The sequence below is a fragment of the Nicotiana tabacum genome, chromosome 2 (assembly GCF_000715075.1).
Source record: "Nicotiana tabacum cultivar K326 chromosome 2, ASM71507v2, whole genome shotgun sequence".
Lineage (NCBI taxonomy): Eukaryota > Viridiplantae > Streptophyta > Magnoliopsida > Solanales > Solanaceae > Nicotiana > Nicotiana tabacum.
In genome coordinates this window covers 57,542,771-57,563,131 of record NC_134081.1, presented here as the reverse complement: position 1 = coordinate 57,563,131, position 20,361 = coordinate 57,542,771, and positions in this window count along the sequence as shown.

The following is a 20,361-nucleotide window of genomic DNA, read 5'->3' as shown; positions in this document are numbered from 1 at the left end:
GTCCTTAACATTTATACTGCACATATGAAGTTAAGGACATGATGTCCTAAAGTTTAACAGCAGAAGGTGCAAATACAAGACACTTTGTCCTTAATATTTACAACACTCATGGAGTTAAGGACACTATGTCCTTAATATTTACACAGCACCCATGGACACCACGTCCTTAACATTTATACTGCACATATGAAGTTAATGACATGATGGCCTAAAGTTTAACAGCAGAAGGTGCAAATACAGGACACTTTGTCCTTAATATTTACACAACACTCGTGAAGTTAAGGACACTATGTCCTTAATATTTATACATCACCCATGTCTAGCACACGGGTATTTTTGTCCGGGCGAGTAAAATTTTATTAAGTACTGGCTAAAGAGTAAATACATTTAAAATAATGGCTAAAAATTAAAGACATCTCAAATTAGTGGTTATTTGTGCACTTACTGATTTGCTTGAAACTAGGTCGTGGGAAATTGACGAGGACCAGCCCATTAGTGATTACGTTTGTTTACATGCTTTAGGACTAGGCTTGGTAATAAAAATATTTTTTACGCACTTGATCCCTTTTTAACTATTATTTAAAAAAATAGCATCATTTATTGTTTATTCCATAAAGAACACTTTTTTTCATTATTAGCATATTACAAAAATTAAGCCCAACATTCATCTTTTTCACTCTATTTTTGAAAATTCGATACATATGTGAATGCCACCTAAATTCAAGATGTATTGATTTATACGTCTTTTATACTTTGTATATCAAGTATCACTTTAATTCAAAATGTATTTTTATGTATATAATTTTTGTATATTTATTTGTGAAGTGCCATCTTATTTTAAGATGTATTTTTAATGTATAATTCAAATATATTTTATATGTCAAGTGCCGTTTTAATTCAGGATGTATTTTTTATATATATGTTTTTTGTATATTTATATGCCATCTTAATTAAATTTAAGATATATTTTTTTATGTATATTTCACATGTCTAAGTGTCATCTTAATTGAAAATGTATTTTTTATGTATGTTTTTTGTATATTTTATATGTGTTAATTCAATATATATATTTTTAATATACATTTTGTATATATTAAAGTATATTATTATCGAAGTAAGATCTTTATGTTAAGGAAGAAAGAAGGAAGAGAAAAACTTAAGAAAGATAATAAAAAAGAAAACGAATGGAACAAATTTAGAAAATATATTGGTTTCGGCAGAAAATAAAATTAAGAAAATGAAGAAAAAGAAGAAAAACTATTAGATAAAGAGAAAAAAAAGCATGATTTATGTACACAGAATTATTTACTTTCCATTCAAACTGCTTATGTTTAGAGATTAATAATTAATATTCCTATTTTAATGGAATTGTGTGCTACAAATATAAATATTTTCCTGCCACAACTGTAATATTGGATTTTATGCTACAGATTTGTTATATTTCTTTTAAATTGTGACAGTTATGTAAAGTTCCCAAAATGAAATTAATAGTTGAGAAGAAAATGAGCATGCCATGATTTTCTACCTAGCTTTCATTTATTTTTACTTTTCTTACTTACTCGCTAGTAGTATGTTTAGGCCAATCACACTTAAGTAGGGAAATATTAGGACTTTTCGTTTTATTTGAGGTGAGAGGTCGTCCCCTTAGTTATTATGGTTTCGTCAGGGGAACGCCCCGAAGTTCTTGTATATATTTATCAGGGGAGCGCCCCGAAGTGCATGTAAATGGAGGCCGTGGAGGCCATTACAGACCTCGTGGAGGAATCATAGTATATGATAGTTTAGGACTTTTATTTCTTTTCTTTTCTTTTCGTTTCATTTAGGTGGGGACGACCTTGAACTTCTTTTGGTATTTTTTTTTTGGTGTGTTTTTACCTCAACCAGATCACGTATGCAACTGTCTTTCACGGGACATGGGGAATGCCTAATACCTTCTTCCCGAGTCAAATGAACCCTCTAACTCAGGATCTTTGTGTAAACCGGTTTTAGAGTCAAATGTGTTTTGAAGGAAAATTATCTTTTAAAATGGTGACTTGACACACTAAAATATTATGTCAAGTGGCGATTTTGAGAAAATCCTTTTGAACATAATCTTTTTGTCACTTTCGAATTTGAAAACTCTTTCCCTCTTAAAAATACTTCATCTTTTAAAGGACTGGTAAAAAAAAGGTGTGACAGCTTTGGCGACTCTGCTGGGGAGTTGTAGGTTCGAGCTGATACTTGATCTAGTTGGCTTTTTAGAATATTATGTTGACTATCTGGTTTATCGCTTTCCTTATGTGTTTGCTGCTTTATAAACTGTCATCATATGCATACCCGATTTTCTTTCTACAACAAGTCTTCCGGAATACGTTTGAGCGTACACGACCTTTTTGTGAGTCGCTCATATCTTTGGGGGGTGGGGGTGGCGTGGGAGCGTGGAGTGGGCGGAGAATTAGAGAAGTTGCCATCGATCACGTGCTGCCCCGAATCCCAATCTAGTTAAACCCTTAACCTAGGTCAACCTTTAGGTCATTCTTATTTGTACTATGTCCCCTAGACCTAGCAGGGTTCGGTCAGGCCCTGTGTCTTCTTGTAGGAGGCCTATCCAAATCATGCCAAAATGGGCTCGCGGCCCAAAAAGGTATTAAATCATCCTTATATGTTGTTTGTTACCTTCTTTAAGGGTCAAAGGGTCATTTGGTGGACCGATGCTTGTTTGGGATGGATGAGAAAGAAAAGAGGGTAAAATATAAAAAAATGAAGCAAGTAGTGCCCATTTTTTAAAGCAAATATACTACTAGGGTGATTGCCTAGTAGTTAATATATATATAAAATTCCAAGTCTGGGTCCAAGTCTTACAAGGTGTCCAAATAACCCTAAAAAACGTAAACTATCACTAACTAGAATAGAAGAAACTAAGATCGAAGCTAACAAGCTAGTTATTACATAAAGGCAGGATATAAGCTTCCTTAAGCAAGTAGTGCAAGTTAGTCCAAAGACCAAGGGCAATAACCACATAGTAGCACCTCCAAAGCTCTCAGCAGGCGCTCGATTATGCATTCCACAGGACAATACTCCCATGAACAAGACAAATGAGGACTCCAAACAATTACACCACTGCATAATAGCCATCCAGAACTGCCATAAGCAAGTGTTGATATAGCTTGTAATCTGCAAGCTTGACCTCCATCTACGTGCATAGCAACCCACTCTATAGCCAGCTATGTACCCAATAGAACAGTATCTAAAACAAGTTCCTTCTAATCCATAGATCAACAACTGCCTGCATAGTAGATGTGAGCTATATAATGCCTTCTCATCTCCAAAATGAACATGTAACCACACTAATACTACTAGAAAATGTTCAAACACTATACATCAACTAAAATTGAGCAGTAGTTGCTCTTGAAATTCAGCTAATGCAGTAATACTATCCAGTATGCTAGGAAAGAAACAAAAGTTGTACCAAACCCTACTAGCAATCAGCATAACACCTTGTAATCCTGTAGTTGAGAACATATCTTGCCTGTTTGCCCTAACGGTTCCATACATCGTGTCACTACCTCCAGAATCAGCATGTTGCCATGCTAATACCACTGGGCAGTAGTTACACTCTGTACAGATATGAGAGGAAGAATAAGCAAAAGCAACAACAGGCTGTGACTTCAAAAGAACTCTCATCAATCTGGAACCCTTTTCTTAGCAACTCTAACCCTAAGGCCAGGAATTTGAGCTTTGTCCATGTTGATCAAAGTCTTTCCTTCACTAGGTAATTCGTGGATTGAGCTAAAAATGAGTGTACCTGCAAAAGAGAAAACAATGTTAGCTAAAAAATCTACCACAACATTGCTCTCCCTTAGCACATGCTGAAAGAGCACATTGAAGGTGCTCTTCATCTCCTTAATCTTCCTCACTTCAATCCCTATACACTAAGGAGACTCCCATTCACCTTCAATAATCTTCTTTATCGCCAAAGAGTCAATCTCAAGGATTAGAGGATGGAGCTGCTTTTCTACAAAATAAGATAACCCTTCAACAATAGCCTTAGCCTCAGCCACAATGTTGGTAGTATCTCCTATCTTCACTACCTTGGCATATACTAGATCCCCAGAATAATCCCTCACACAAAAACCAAATGAACTAGGACCTGGACTACCCTTTGAAGCCCCATCAGTGTTGCATTTATACCATACTTCATAAGGGTACTGCCAAGTTACTCTTCTTGTTACCACAACAGGCTTATAGTTTTCAAAGTATGTGATCATATCCGGCCAAAGGAATGGAATGTTCGAAAGCCAAGGATACCTCACCTTTGCTAGAAAGTATAGTGTTTTGTTAACTTCATGCACCACCCTATGACATGAAACTGTACCTCCATTCTTCATAGTATTTCTCCTCTTCCAAAGCTCTCAAGTAATAATTGTTGGAACTGCCTGAAATAATGGCCTAAGCTTTGCACAACATCTAGCACTCCACAATGCTTTGATCACTTGATGCACCTGTACCAGATTGATATTTAAACTTGCAGCTTGAAGGAAGGTCTTCCAAACTCTATTAGCAGTAATGCTTGTTAGGAAGATATGCTGAAGTGTCTCTTCTAATGGATCCTGGCAGAACCAACATCTAGACACTATTATGTAACCATTTCTCCTCCATAAATCATTAGTAGGCAGTTTTCTTTGCCATAATCTCCGTATGAAAAAAACTAATCTTAAAAGGTAGTCATTTAGTTCACATTAGTTTGAAATTTGACTTTATAGTATCTCTATGCCTCAATATATTCCATGCACTGCTCACAGAGAATTTACCTGATGGGGTTGGCATCCACCTAGGTGAATCCCAGAAGTCATCAGTGTGATCAAAGTGCACTTCCTGCCTTATATGCTCAGCAATATCCTTTGGGAAAGTTTGATCCAGAAGCTGATCATTCCATTCTTCTACATCCCTCAATTCTGCTACTTCTTGTAGCTCTTCATTAATATGGAAGTCTGGAGGCAGTACATGATACAAAGCCCCAACTCCAGTCCAGTTTTCATACCATACGTTTGTAGATCCTCTATTCATCTCCCATAGGATTTCATGCTCCACTTCCCCTCTTGCTTCTAACAGTTTCCTTCATACATGAGAGCTATTTCTAAATTGCACCATTGTAGGTATTTCCTTCTGGCAGTACTTATTCCACATGAAGTTGGACCATAAAGATTTTGATGTCCTAAACTTCCACCATAATTTGGCAAATAAAGATTTTGACACATCAAACAAAGATCTAAAACCTAATCCTCCTTCTTCTTGGGTAGATATAGGTTCTACCATTTAGCCCAATGTCTATTTCTTCCTTCTTCGTTTGTACTCCAAAAGAATCTAGCAAATGTCTTGTGTAAGTGCTCCAATACATTGTCAGAAGGGTCCAACATTGAGAGTATGTGAGTAGGCATGCTTTGGAGCACACTTGAAATCAATGTAGCCTTGCCACCAAAGACAGTAACTTCCCTTTCCATGAGTGCAACTTTGTTTTGACCTTTTTGATGAGATCATTATAGTAATCTTTCCTCTATCTTGTGTAAAAAATTGGGCATCCAAGGTATGTAAATGTAAACTCACCTCTTGCAAATTCAGTGATTGTTCCAACTGAATTGAAGAATGCTCCAACAATATTTGAATGCATATAAAAGGAGCTCTTAGCCTTATTAATTAATTGTCCAGATGTGCACTCATATTTGCTCAAAACTACAACTATCTTCTTCAATGAATAACGATCAGCAGAAGCAAATATGATGGTATCATCAACATATGCTAGATGGTTCAAAGGATCAGTCCACTTTGGCATACCATACCCCCTAAATCTCCTATCTTCAAACAACTTGTTCAAATATCTAGAGAGTACCTCAGCTGGCAGAATAAACAAAGCTGGAGATAAAGGATCTCATTGCTTGACCCCTCTTGTAGAGTTAAAGAATCTTGGCCATTAATCAACACTGAATACCAATTATTGGAGAGCAAATTCCATACCATGTTGATAAATTGTTCAGCAAACCCCATTCTCCTCAAAACATGCATTAAATACTTCCAAGACACCTTATCATAAGCCTTTGCCATGTCAAGCTTGATCACTACATTTGCAGGTTTGCCCCTTAGCCTTATGTTAGTGACTATCTCCTGTGTGAGTAGAATGTTCTCAAATATACTTCTCCCTTTAACAATACCTGACTGATTGGAGGATATCAATGATGGTAATATCCTTTCCAATCTATCATGTACCACCCTAGATATTACATTGTTTATGAAATTACTTAAGCTTATTGGCCTTAAGTCTGAAAATGTTTGCACCAATGTCTTCTTGGGCAGTAATACTAGGTTGGTGTGAGTTATGAATTTTGGCAGTGAAGCACCACTATAAAATAACTGCATCATGTTGAAAATATCCTCACTTACAATATCCCAACATTCCTGAAAGAACATGCCAGTGAAACCATCAGGTCCACTAGCACTGTCACCACTCAAAGAAAATACTGCCTCCTTAACCTCTTCTATAGTTGGGATTTTGCATAACTACAAGTTCTGATCTACACTCACTATAGCAGGAACATTATTCAGCAGCTCAAAATCAGTAGGATCAGCATCTTGTGAGAATTGTTTCTGGAAAAAAGTCTACATCAGTAGTGGCCATGAGATCTTGTGTTTCAATCCAATCTCCATCTCCATTTTGTATTCTTTTGAGCTGTAACTTCTACCTCTTACCATTAACATGGTTGTGGAAGAACCTTTTATTTCTATCCCCTTCAGAGAACCAAGTCATACCTGCTTTTTGCTTCCAATATTGTTCTTCAATTCAACTTGAGCCTTTTGAAGAATAATTCTGTTGTCAATTGTAGGCTCCTCTTCAAATAATATCTCCTTGATTCTGAAAATATCCTCCCTTATAGCTAGTTGCTTAAATATATCTCCATATGACCCTTACTCCACTGGGATAGGGCAGTCTTCACTCTCTCCAATAACTGCTTGAACATAAGAAAACGATTACCTATGAAGTCAGCTACCCAGTTCTGTTTTACAACATCCTTGAATGTCTCATGCTTGGTCTAGAAATTGAGGAATTTGAATGGCTTGACAAACTGCATTACTTCTTCTCCACAACTCATCAATAAAGGAGCATGGTCAGAATTAGTCCTTATAAGATGTTCAACTTCAATGTTTGGAAAGAGATTTTGGAAAGGCATGTTAACAAGGATTCTGTCCAACCTCTTGAAGATACATTCTGCATTTGGTCGACCATTCCACCAAGTAAAAGGACTCCCTTTATAGCCAAGATCAAACAAACCACTAGAATTCACACAAAAAGTAAAATCCTTATACTCAGATGGATATACTGGTAAACCACCGATTTTCTTATCTTCATGAAGTGTCACATTGAAATCACCTCTAACTAGCCAAGGCAATTCCATGTCACTAGCAAGATAGTATAAATCGTCCCACAATTCCAATCTTTCAAGAGCAGAACATTTAGCATACACAATTGTCATCATGATGTGTTTTCCAATGCCCTGATGATACACCTTAATAGTCACATGCTGCTCAGTATCCATCAATAACTCCTATTCAACTACAACATCAAAGAATAGCCATATCTTACCATTAATATTAGATATTGCAGCATCCATACCTAGTCTCCTCCTGTACCTTTGAATGTGTCTAGCATTTTGAAATGGTTCCATAAGTGCCACAATGAATAAACCATGTTCCCTTTGCATGTTGATCACCCTCTGAAAGGCCTGTTGAGTCTTAACAAACCTTATATTCCAAATCATTGTCTGAATCATCATTTAGTCATTGAGGCTGCCCTCTTGGGCAAAATTCTTGTAGGTTGCAGTGTTTCTTTATTCTGTGCTTGCTTCTTCCCTTTCTTCCCACTCCTTGCAGAAGCTCTAGGTGACAAGTCTGCTTCCCTAGCCACAACTTTAAGATTCCCAGCAATAGACTCATCATCCCCCTCTTCTTCCAATTGCTGTTCCTCTATTATTGCATTGTGACCATTCATAAGCAGAACATTATGTGTAATAATATCATGTAACACTTGATTGGGAGATTTCAAAGGAGCTTTTATCTGGATTTGCATTGGAAATCCAGTCCCTGAGGCACATGCCATTGGTACTGTCTCAATCATACCTGTACTCCTAGGGACAATAGCTTGCTCCATGTGATCTTGCACCACGTTTGTATCCTTCAAGACCTCAGAACCATGCACTTGAACAGCCAATGACACCTGGATAGCTCTGAATTACAGTTCATACACGGAACCCAAGCTAGGGTTTACTGTAGCAGAATTCACAGGAATTACTGTTCCATTGGGATCACCATCTTTGCCACCAACTGTTTGGTGTTCTGACCCCACTATAGCCTCTAATACCTCCACATTAACATCCCCAACATGATCACCACCTGAGATGTCCATCGGAACGCCTTCAACATTGGCCAAAACCTCAAGAGTTCCACTAAGGTTTACTGTTACATTGGTCTGTTTCTTAGCTGAAGCTAAGGGTGTCAAGTGGGCTGGTCAGGGAGCGTGGGCCAAACGGGCCAGGACCGGTATTAGTTGGTCTGAGCCGGTCTCGTGCGCCGGTCCTATGCTTTGGGACCGTCAGGGACCGAGACCGTTTGGACCGCCAGGGACCGGGACCGGACCGGACCGGTCCCTTGGCGGGCCAAACGGTCCCAACGGTAATATTCAAAAAAATATTTTTTTTATTTTTTTTTTAAAAAACAACCGCTGGGCTGTCAAAAATAGCCGTTGGCTATTTATAAAATAGCCATTTAACCCCCCAACTTTGTTTTAACCCCAAACTTTTTATAATTGCACTTTTTTCCTATTTTCAACTATAAATACCCCCTCATTCTTTCATTTTTCTTACAAAATCAATATCAATCTATCAAAATCTCTTTCTAATTTTCTTCTATACTTGCTACTATTGCTTACTTTATTGTTACAATGTATGAAACAATTGTGAAGTTGGTGAATTGAAGTCTTCAAGTCTTCCACGATAATCAATTTTCAACAAGTAGTTCGTCAATTCGGTAAACTCATTCCAACTCTTAAGTTTTAATATTATAGTTTTGTTTGTTTTATTTATTTTCTATTACTTGATTAATTAAGATGGCTTCCTTAAAAAGATTTTTTGGTAAAAATAAGGAAAAATCTAAGAGTGGCGAATCTAGTGGTCATGCTGTTCCTTCTCCCCAGCCCCCGGCTCCCCAAACCAAACCCTATATCCGTCCTACACCTGCTATTCTTGATAGCGATAATAGTTTATTACAATTTACCGAGAGTCAATTTTGCCATAATATTGCACCCGGTGAACAATTAGACCATAAATTAATGAATGCTCTTTATTCTAAGAAAACACACTCAAGATAGAATCAGATATGAACGTCTGAAAGCTTTGGCCGAGGGAAAAAGTGTACCTAGTCCTACTCAGGCTGACCCTAGTACCGGTTCAAATCAATTTCAACTGGGAATTAACACTGTTACCAGTGGTATTTTATATTATGATCCAAAAAAAGATCGGGAAGAATTGGCAAAAATGTTAATTGTTATGTGCTTACCCTATAGTTTTTCTTCTGACCCTAACTTTGTGCATTATATAATTTTTTTTAATCCTACTTATAAAGGTTTTCTCGCAAAACTGTAAAGAGCGATATTTATAAATATAAGCATGAATATGAACAATATTTGAGCTATTTATTTACTCATATAAATTGTCGTGTTGCTATTACAACTGATATTGGTAGAAGTGGCAATGACTGTGATTACCTTACTGTTACCAGTCATTGGATTGATGAGGATTGGATAATGCAGAAGCGCATAATTGCTTATAGAATAATTAATTCACGTTACACAGGGCAGTTTATTGCTAGCACAGTTACGGATATTTGTAGATATTTTTGCAATTGTGATAAAATAATGTCAGTTTCAATGGATAATGCTACTAGTAACACAAATGCTATAGCCTTACTTACCACTACGCTAAATCCTGCATTTAGTAATATTTTTCATGTTAGATGTATTTGTCATATTTACCATTTAATTGTGGGTGATGGTATGAGAATTTTAAATATTAAAATTGAAAAGGTTAAAATAGCTCTTAACTGGCTTTTTTATTCAAACCGTAGAAGTAGACTTAGAAAATATTTTAAAAGATGCGATGAATTTGGCCTAAGAGAAAGAAAGGTTCCTAAACTTTGTCCAACTAGATGGAATTACATGTATGAAAGTTTGGTTGTTGCATATGAATATAGAAACTCCATAAACTCAACGTTTAATGCACATGTAAGTGATGATGATGAGCACCTTACGAATGGGGATTGAGCTAATGTTAAAATGCTTGTTGATTTTTTTAGAAAAAATTTATATTGCTACAAATGAATTTTCTAGACAATATTATCCTACCATTTCTAAATGTTTAGTTTATATTACAGAACTTGCAAATTTGTTTGCTAAGTTTTCAAAGGGTGGGGAAATTTATTAACTTGCTATTGATTCTATGAGAAAAAAGTTTTGAAAATAGTTTTTCCCTATTCCCCTCATTTATGGTGTTGCTGCTTTGTTAAATCCTTATATGAAATAACGAGGTACTCAATTTTAGTACGAAACTATTTATAATGATTTTGCACTTGAAGATGATGAGTTGTCTCAACTTCCGGAAGCAATAGCCTCAATTAGAAAAAATGCTCAAACTATTTATAATGCTTATCAAGTTGCATTAAATCATGCCAGACCAAATGTTCCAACTCCTTCTTCTTCTGATTGTCAATCATCTAAAAGAACTGCGGGAGTAAGAGCACTTAGTGCTTGGGTGGGGTTTAGGGGTTCTCAAGGTTCTAGTAGTAGTGATTTTTCACAACTAAATGAGTTTGAAGTTTATTTGTCGCAGGGAATTGAGGAAGTGAATTTCGATGACTCCTTTAATCTTTTGCCATGGTGGAAGGACAAAGAAAAATACTTTCCGGTTCTTTCAAGGATGGCCCGAGATATTTTAATTATTCAAGCTTCAATAGTGACGTCGGGGAACGCTTTCAGTCAAGCAAAGACTTCAACTCGGTGATTATAGAGCGTCTATGAGGGATAACTTGGAAAAATCAGTACTTTTCAGAGATTGGATCTGTTCAGAAAGAATAAATTTTGGACTTGCTGAATCATAACCAGAGGAAGACGAAGCTTACGAAGAACTGCTAATTGAACTTGCGGAGGATGCTGCTTCGCCCGACAATGGAAGCGGCGATGACCAAGCTACTATTCCGCCACCACTAACGGAAATTCCTTCGAACCTTGAAGGATTTATGAAGTTTGTAAGAGATACCATGTAACTTGTATGAACAAAACTTAGTATGTATTATGTAACTTGTATTTTGGCACATCTTGATTAGTTTCTTTTTCTTCTCAATGATGGTATTAGCACCTTGTTGTGCTCATTCCATAGGGGGAGGAAGACTAAGAAAGATATTGTCAATATTTTATTTAATGCTATAATAAAATTATAAGGCATTACTTTGAATATCTCTTTACAACATTTCTGTCTTTAAATTTTGAATTAAAAAGTTTAGGTCACAATTCTATAATAAAATTTACAAGGCATTGCCTTAGATATTTTTTTATATCTTTTTGTCTCTAATTTCAATTCTAATTTTTTTTTAAAAATTAATATTTTAGCTGTTGGGCCCACTTAGCCCGTTTAGCCCGGGCCCACTTAGTCCGTTTAGCCCGGGACCATGAGTTCGTGGTCCCGGTCCTGGGCCGGTTCCTAGAAAAGGACTGTTTAGCCGGGCCCGTTTAGTTAGGGACCAGACCGGGACCAGGACCATTTGGACCGGCCTACTTGGCCCGTTTAGGGCCCGGCCCGACCCATATGCCACCCCTAGCTGAAGCTGCAGTAGCTGATCCTCCAGTTATTCTAGTATCTTTTGGTGATCCTTTATCATCTCCAGCTGGTTGTATTGACTGCTGCTCTCTAGAACTTAAGCTACCCTCAACCCTAGTTTTTAGAACCCTAGGGTTTATTGTAGCACCAGAATAAATTGTGCCTGGTAGTTGATCCTGCGTGTTGCTTCTCTCCTGCTTGGTTGTTGGACTAATATTTGCACCAATTTGAGCCTCTGTATTGTCGACCTCATCACTCCACAATGATCTCCCAACGTTGCCTTCTTGATTTTCCTCATTCCTTGCAGACTCTTCATATGTTTGAGAGGGTATTTCATGGCATGAATGATTGACAGGTACATTGAGCTATATTAAGTCTTCCTTCTTTGCACCAAATCTCCTTTGTACCTATTCTATAGTAGATTCTTTTCTAGTACCCTCCTCAATCCTTGTGTCATTAGTATTAGGGAATTTTTCCTTAGTCACATTTTGATTCCCTTTCTCTGTTGGACTAGCTCTCCCAATAGATTTAGGATTCAAGTTCTCTTCTTTATTCTCTCTGTTAACTACTTATAATACAACTTCTTTTTTAATACGCCTTGCTTTTTCTTCCCCTTGCTTCAATACTGTCACATTGTCACTCATATTCTCCTTAGGATATGAACTGAAAATTTGAGCATTCTCCAGCTGCTTTTTCTCCTTGACCTTCTAGGATTCCTTATCCTACTTCATCTTCTCCTTTACCTTGTCATTTCTATTTCCTTTTCCATCAGTAATCCTCAACATTGGTTGCTCAATTTCTTCAACTTCAAGAGCATCAAATTTATTTTTTGTGACCACTTCTTTTTCTTTGTTCTTACCTTTTAATTTGTCCACTTCTTGATCCTTTGGAGCTTCAATAATATGACCCTTCTTGTCTTTTTGATATTTGTTTGGCCTCAATTGCATGCACTCTTGTTTAGCTGGGTTAGGTATTGGTTACCCAAGCATCTTACCACTGGAAAGTACTTTAGTAGCATTAGCTGCAGTACCTACTAATTCCTTTCCTCTACTTTGATCCTCCACAACTTCATGAACATTTTTACGTAACTCAGGATGTATCACCCAACAATCTACTTCACTATGCCCTTGCTTCTTACATGTTTTACAATACTTTGGAATGTAATCATACTTGATCTTTATCCACTTAGATTCCTCAGGTCCAGTATCATCCTCTTCCTCCACAATTTTAATTCTTTGAAGAAATTTAGCTAACAAATTCACCTCCACCTTAACATTTGCACAACTAGGTCTAGTACCATTTTGAGTGGCTACATCAACAAGTAATGATTTTTCTACTGCACTAGCCAACGAAAACACAAATTCCTTACCAAAGAAATTAGGAGGCAACTCAGGAAAACTAATTCACGCTATTGCAATAGAAGTTTCCTCCTCAGGAGTCCACCAAGGGTTCCACTTTGTACACCTCATCTGCCACATCTCCCCTTGTGATTTCAAATAAAAAGAAGGCTTTGACAACAAGTGAACATAATCTTCTAAGAAAGACAGCCTGATCAATACATGGTTGTCTTCAATAAGACCAACTGAACATGCACCTTTTAATTCACATTGTATTGGGATTGCCTTACGTAGTTCATTGATCACTGGTTTACCATACGAGAATTTGGCCAGAACTGCGGTGTCAATCTTTGTTGTATTATAGACTGCTTTACTTCTGCCTTCTTCCATCTAATCACAGGTTCACCATGGAGATATTCCATTATTTTGATGGGAACGACGAGTGGGGTTTTTAGGGGTAGGGTTTTCATGGGGGCGTTTAATGAACTTGGTTGTAATAATTGTGCATAGTTTGTGGGTGGATTAAGGTTTGTAGTGATTGTTTGGGGCTGTAGGGATGGTAGGGATGACTGACCAGCCTCAATAGGAGGCTGGCCAGTGGTCGGAGAATCCATTGTTCGCCTGCTCAAGCTTCAACAATCGTCGCCAGTCGCTAGCGTTCAATCGCTAGCTATTCCTCAGCTTTTTATTTAGAGCGAAAGTATGGCCCATTTATGTTTTTCTTTAACAGTTTTTTCATAAAAGGAAAAAAAAGAAAAATAAATAAAAAATCCAAAAAGATTTTACACCATTTTACAAAAGTCAAAACAACTCATTCTCAAGCCCAATTGACCTTTTTTGCAAGCTTTTGGCCAATCCTCGCGATCTACGCGTACCTGATTCTCGTCTTACAGGGTGGGATACGTAGGTAACTCACATTGGGTCCGGTTCTTCCTCATCTTCCAACTGAGTCTCAAGGTCTTGCTTTAGGAGGTTATAGCCTAGTTTTGCGTGTCTAGCCACTTTTGGTCATATCGGTCGTTTTTGCAGAATGGGGTCATTTATACAAAAGTTACTTGTTGACCCATGTCTTAGAGTCATAAGTCCACAACAAGGTGAACTCTTGTTTTAAGGTCCATTTCTGTTGAATTTGCATGCTTAGCCATTTTTGATTGCATAGGTCATTTATGCAAAGTAAGGTTATTTTTGTAAAGTAATTTTAGAGACCGTGATTCTTGGGAGTTTGGGGGGCCATATAGGCCTTCGTGAGGTATTTCCATGTCTTAGAGTTCGCCCTTATTGAGTTTGCACTAATAGCCACTCTAGGTCATGTAGGTCATTTTGGAAAAATAGCTTTAATCATGTCTCACATGTGTCCAAATGGAAGTGGTATGGTCTTACCTCGTGTCATGAATCACTATCTCAATTTTAACTTATTCTTCTCATCCAGGTATGGATCAACTTACCAGGGCTAGGGTGTCAATGGTGGTCAAAGTCCCTAGGAGGCTAGTGAAGTGGTGGAACATGTTCACATTACTCGAGCAACATGAGCTGGTGAATAAACTAGGGTCTCTTATTTCTTTGATGGACATTACCCCCGCGTCCTGACTTGGTAGAGGCAATGTTGATATTTTAGGACCCACATGGTATGGTATTTAAGTTTGGGGATCATGAGATGACACCTACTTTAGCTGAGATAGGCGGATTGACTTGCCCACCATATTTAGATAAGGAGTTGATTTACACAAGTGCTCATTCAAGTACAAGGTTCCTTAAGATCATAGGGATGGATTTAGATAGCCCAATAGGATGTTTGGATCATTCTTGGGTGCCTTTGGATTTTTTGTTTGCGAGGTTTTCTCATCCTACTGTGTGTGAGACTTTCATAGATGAGTTTTCCATATCATATGATTCTTGGAAGAAGAGGTGTCCTATGGTCTTTGCTATTGCTTCGTTGGGTCTTTTAGTATTCCCTTTGGAGGATATACATATTAGCACACGTCTGGGGTTGGTAGCCTTTGCACTTTTTCATGAATAACACGGTAGTTAGGTCACTATGGTGCCAAAATTTTTGGATGAAATGTACAATGCTTTGACCGGGATTCGAGAAGGTAAGAGGTTCTTTGAGGGTAGCATTGTTTTGTTGCAACTATGGTTGATAGAGCATCTGCATCTTGCCACATTGTTTTAGAAAGATGTGATTGATCGTTGATTAAGGGATCCAATGAAGTGCATCGAGCATGTGATGAAGTTCGATAAGTTTGCATTACCACTAGGAGTTCAGGCTTGGATTGAGTACGTGGGATCTTTGACTGAGGAGCAGATATTGTGGTCATACCTTTTGCTTGAGTTGGATGTGATCTTAGCAGGGTCCCGCGTATAAGATTTCTTGGTATTGATTGGACTTCGGTGTACTAGACCATATACTATTACTAGAGTGATGTGTCAGCTAGGAAGGCGGCAAGAGGTTCCCTACATTCCTGATGCTCTAGACTTCATTAGGGAGATTGACACAATGTCTCATAGGGAGGTCGACATTCAGACCTATTGGCGCCATTCAATGAAGATGGATAGGGACACTTTAGCAGATGACCCTTATTCACCTGGGTATACCCATGAGTATTTCATATGGCTACAATCTACTTAGCGGGGAGTTAGTAGACCCTTGCCTCAGCGTGTTATAGGAGTATTTGATGAGGAGGTCACTTTATGGATATTGCTTAGACAACTTATGGACAGATTTTGCTAGTAGAGGAGGCCCATACAGTGGAGAGGACCGGGGTTCGAGCTGCATTTTAGTCTTTGATATCACAGTTGGCAGGTTTGACCGAGAACACGGGACAACACCGTGAGTACCTCACCAGGGTTAGTTTTCCAGATACAGGCGCACATTCCTTGGTTCTCATTCCCAGCTTTGAGGCATCCTTGCAGGGTATAATACAGAGTTTGGATTCGAAAGGATTGACAGGGCCCTTTGGATCTTAACCAGACCCATCCTAGCTAGGGCCATCACATTTAGGAACTGCTTGAGGAGACTTTTTATTTATATCTTTTGAGTCCATTTTTATGTTGTCTTTTACTTTCTAGTCTAGTCCAGTAGTATTGAGTTTTTTAGGTGGTGTTAGAGTATGTCGTAGTTTAGTTGAGTCTATCGAGTCTTTTGTCATTGTACTTCCTATTTTGTATTTGAAACATCCAAACAAAAATTATAAATGAAAAATCCTAGAAGATTTTTTTAAGTTTATTTATCATCACTTTTTTAGGACCACGCTTGGTCTGATTCATGATTAACATGATATGTAGGCAACTTACATCGGGTTCGATCTAATCATTTTCAAAATAAAAAAAAAGAGGGTTATGGTATTTGGAAATGAGAGGAAGGAAAAGAGTGATAATCAGAAATAAAGGAGAGGAAAGAAAATGAGTAAACTAAAGAGTGTTAAAGAGGAAAGGAATGAGGAAGGCCGGAGCGAGCATAAATTGGGATGATGCCAACTGACCTTGTGACCCTCAAAATTATTCTAGAACCGTTAATTGTTGCTAGGTGCATTGCATGTAATGTGATATTTTTATTTGATAAATGCCCTAACACTAACATGTTGGCTTTGTTTTGCTCTTCCTTGTTATTCTCATTATATTCCAGGAAGGTGGTTGTTTGTGGCATTCTGGCGAGTCATCCATACAATACTAGGTCAAAGAGCAAGGCAGCCATGGCTAGCAAAGAATTGGACACAAGTGTTGTCGATCCGTCTAAAGAGATTGTTGAATCAGAATCTGAGTTGAAAGAAGAGGTTCTAAGGTTGAAACAACAGATGGCCAAAATGTACCAAGCTTGGATTAGTGGGCATCCTCCACCATCATTTCCCGCTAACTACACATAAAACCCTGTCACTATCCCACCACTATCACAAGCCCAAATTCCTGCTGCTTCTAATCTCTCCCCACAACATGCTCCAGGATTTACATTTTATCGCAATTACCCTGGCACCTCATCCCAACCTTTTCATGATCCACCAGCCAAAACTACCTCATATCCCGCTCCGTTAACCACTACTATTTTTGTAGCTCCACCACAATTTACTCTTCCTCGATCCTCTAGTGAGGCCACGTTCAAAGTGCTCGATGCCCAATACTATCCTCCAAAGCCAACTTTCAATGTTCTGGATCCATACTGTTGCACTCCTCATTTTGAGCCTCTCGTTGAAACTGAAAAGCCTACTAAGAGCGTGGAACAAGATGAGATATCCAGGAAGGTGAAAAGTCTAAAGCATTCTCTAAGGAACATGCAAGGAATAGGGAGCCAAGTAAGGGTGTCCTACAAAGACTTGTGCTTATTCCCCGACGTCCAATTGCCAACTGGGTTTAAAATGCCAAAGTTTGATTTGTATGAAGGACACGGGGATCCGGTGGCTCATTTGAGAGATTATTATAGCAAGATGAAAGGTGCCGGGAGGAAAGACGAGTTGTTAATGGCCTATTTCAGTCAGAGCTTGAGTGGGGCATCCTTGGAATGGTACACCCTGCAAGATGCTAGTAGGTGGTATACATGGGACGATATGGCTCAGGCCTTTGTCCGACACTTTCAGTACAATGTAGACATTTTCCAGATTGTCTGTCCCTAACCAATATAGAAAAGAAGCCTAATGAAAGCTTTAGGGAGTATCGGCTCATATGGAGAGAACAAGCTTCCCGAGTTAATCCTCTGATGGAAGAAGATGAGATGGTGAAGTATTTCCTTCAAGCCCAAGAGCCAATTTACTTTGGACACTTGATCTCGGCCATGGGTAAGCCTTTTAATAATGTGGTAAAGATGGGAGAAATGGTAGAAGAAGGACTTAAGTCAAGCAAGATCATGAGCTACTCTGCCTTAAAAGCAACTACGCATATAAGTGTAAAGCAGAAACTTTCAAAAATAATTATGCAATAAAATATCAACCCCGTCTCAACACAATCACATCAACAAGAAGGACACCTCAAAATATCACATAACATCATCAACAATGGCACTCTTATTCTGCCGCATGTGCACATAACAATGATATTCCTCCCTTATTTCGCCACATGCGCATATAGCCACCCTTATTTCTCCACGTGGGCAACCCGAGATAACACCACCCTTATTTCGCCCCACGCGCACAACAATAGAGATAACCACACGACAAAGACCTCGTGCTAACACCCCCAATCAATCCGCTCAACATGTGCACAAGTTCCACAATACCACAAAACAATGATACCAAGTGCCACAATATCACAAACAATGATACCAAAGTTTCACCAAGTTTTAAGCTCACAACTTTCAATAGTAGTGCACAAAGACATAACAAATAATCATAAAAGCGGAGGGGTGTTCAACAAATAAAGCATGATTATGGCTAAGTCCATGTAATGATCAAGATCAAATAGTCATAAAGTGGTCTCAACATATTTCATATAAAGTTCATTATCACATTAAAGAATATTAATAGCCTACGGTCTATTTCAGTCAAACCCACACATAGTACCCCGCATACACGCTTGTCACCTCATGTACACATCACTTTTTACATCATAGAAATCCATAAATTAGGGCTATAACCTAAGTGGTTTTTCTCTACACAAGGTTAGACAAGATACTTACCTCAAACAAGACAAATTGGCACTCTAAAAATCCCTTACCATTTGAATCAACCTCTGGATGGCTCGCATTTAGCCAACTTAACTCAATAATATCAATAGAAGCTATAGAAAATAACGACCCCAAACAATAAAGCTTCAATCTTGAACAAATATCAAAAGTTCAACTCAAAATGTCAACCCACTCCCACCTTACGGAATCCGACAAAAAGCACAAATTCCGAACACCCATTCGAATACGAGTCCAATTATACTAATTTCATCCAAATCCGACACCGAATCAGGATTCAAATCCCTATTTTTTATTTAGAAATGTTTTTAATAAAATTCTCAATTTCTTCACTTAGATTCATCAACCAATCACTAAAATCAAGGTTGGAATCATGAATATTAAATAAATCAGAGTAAAAAACACTTACCCCAATTCAAATCGTGAAAATTCTCTCCAAAATTGCCTATATTCGAGCTCCCAATCTCAAAATGTGATAAATGATCCGAAGCCCATCCGAAACTCACCTGAGACCCCCGGGACCCCATCCAAACACACCAACCAATCTCAAAACATAATACAGACCTACTCAAGTTCTCAAATCACACAAAACAACATCAACATCACGAATCACACCTCAATTCAAGCCTATGGAACTAATCCTAATTTTCAAGTTCAAAACTTATACCGAACGTGTATAAACACCTCGTAATGACCTCAAATTTTGCATGCGAGTCCCAAATGACACAATGGACCTATCCCAACTCCCAGAACCAAAGTTCAAACCCGATATCAACCAAGTCAACTCTCGGTCAGACCTATCAACCTTCCAAACCTTCAACTTTTTAACTTTCGCTAATTCAAGCCAAAACAATCTAGGAACCTCCAAATCCAAATCCGGACATACGCCTAAGTCCAAAATCACCATATGAAGATACTAGAACCATCAAAATACCATTCTGGAGTCATCTATATAAAAGTCAAACTCCGATCAACTCTTACAACTTAAGCCTCCAACCAAGGGACTAAGTATCCCAAATCAATCCAAAACCTCCCCGAGACCAAACCAAATATCCTCGCAAGTCACGTAACAAAATATACACACGTGTAAGCATCAAATAGGGAAAATAAGGCTAAAACACTCAAAATTACCGGTCAGGTCATTACACCTTTACCTTGTATTGATGATTTACTTGGTCAACTTAAAGTGCTAAGGTGTTCTCTAAGATTGAATTAATGTCAGGTTAACATCAACTAAAAATTAGGACTTTGGATATTTCCAAGACTACTTTTAGGACTCGTTATGGTCATTATGAGTTCTTGGTGATGTCATTTGGTTTGAATAATGCTTTAGCGACATTCATGAATTTGATGAACATGGTGTTCAAGCCTTATTGGACTCTTTCATGATTATGTTCATTGATGACATCCTGATTTACTCTCGCAGTAGAGAGGAGCATGAGCAACATTTGAGGATTGTGCTTCATACATTGAAGGAGAAGGAGTTGTATGTCAAGTTCTCTAAGTCTGATTTTTGGTTGGACTCAGT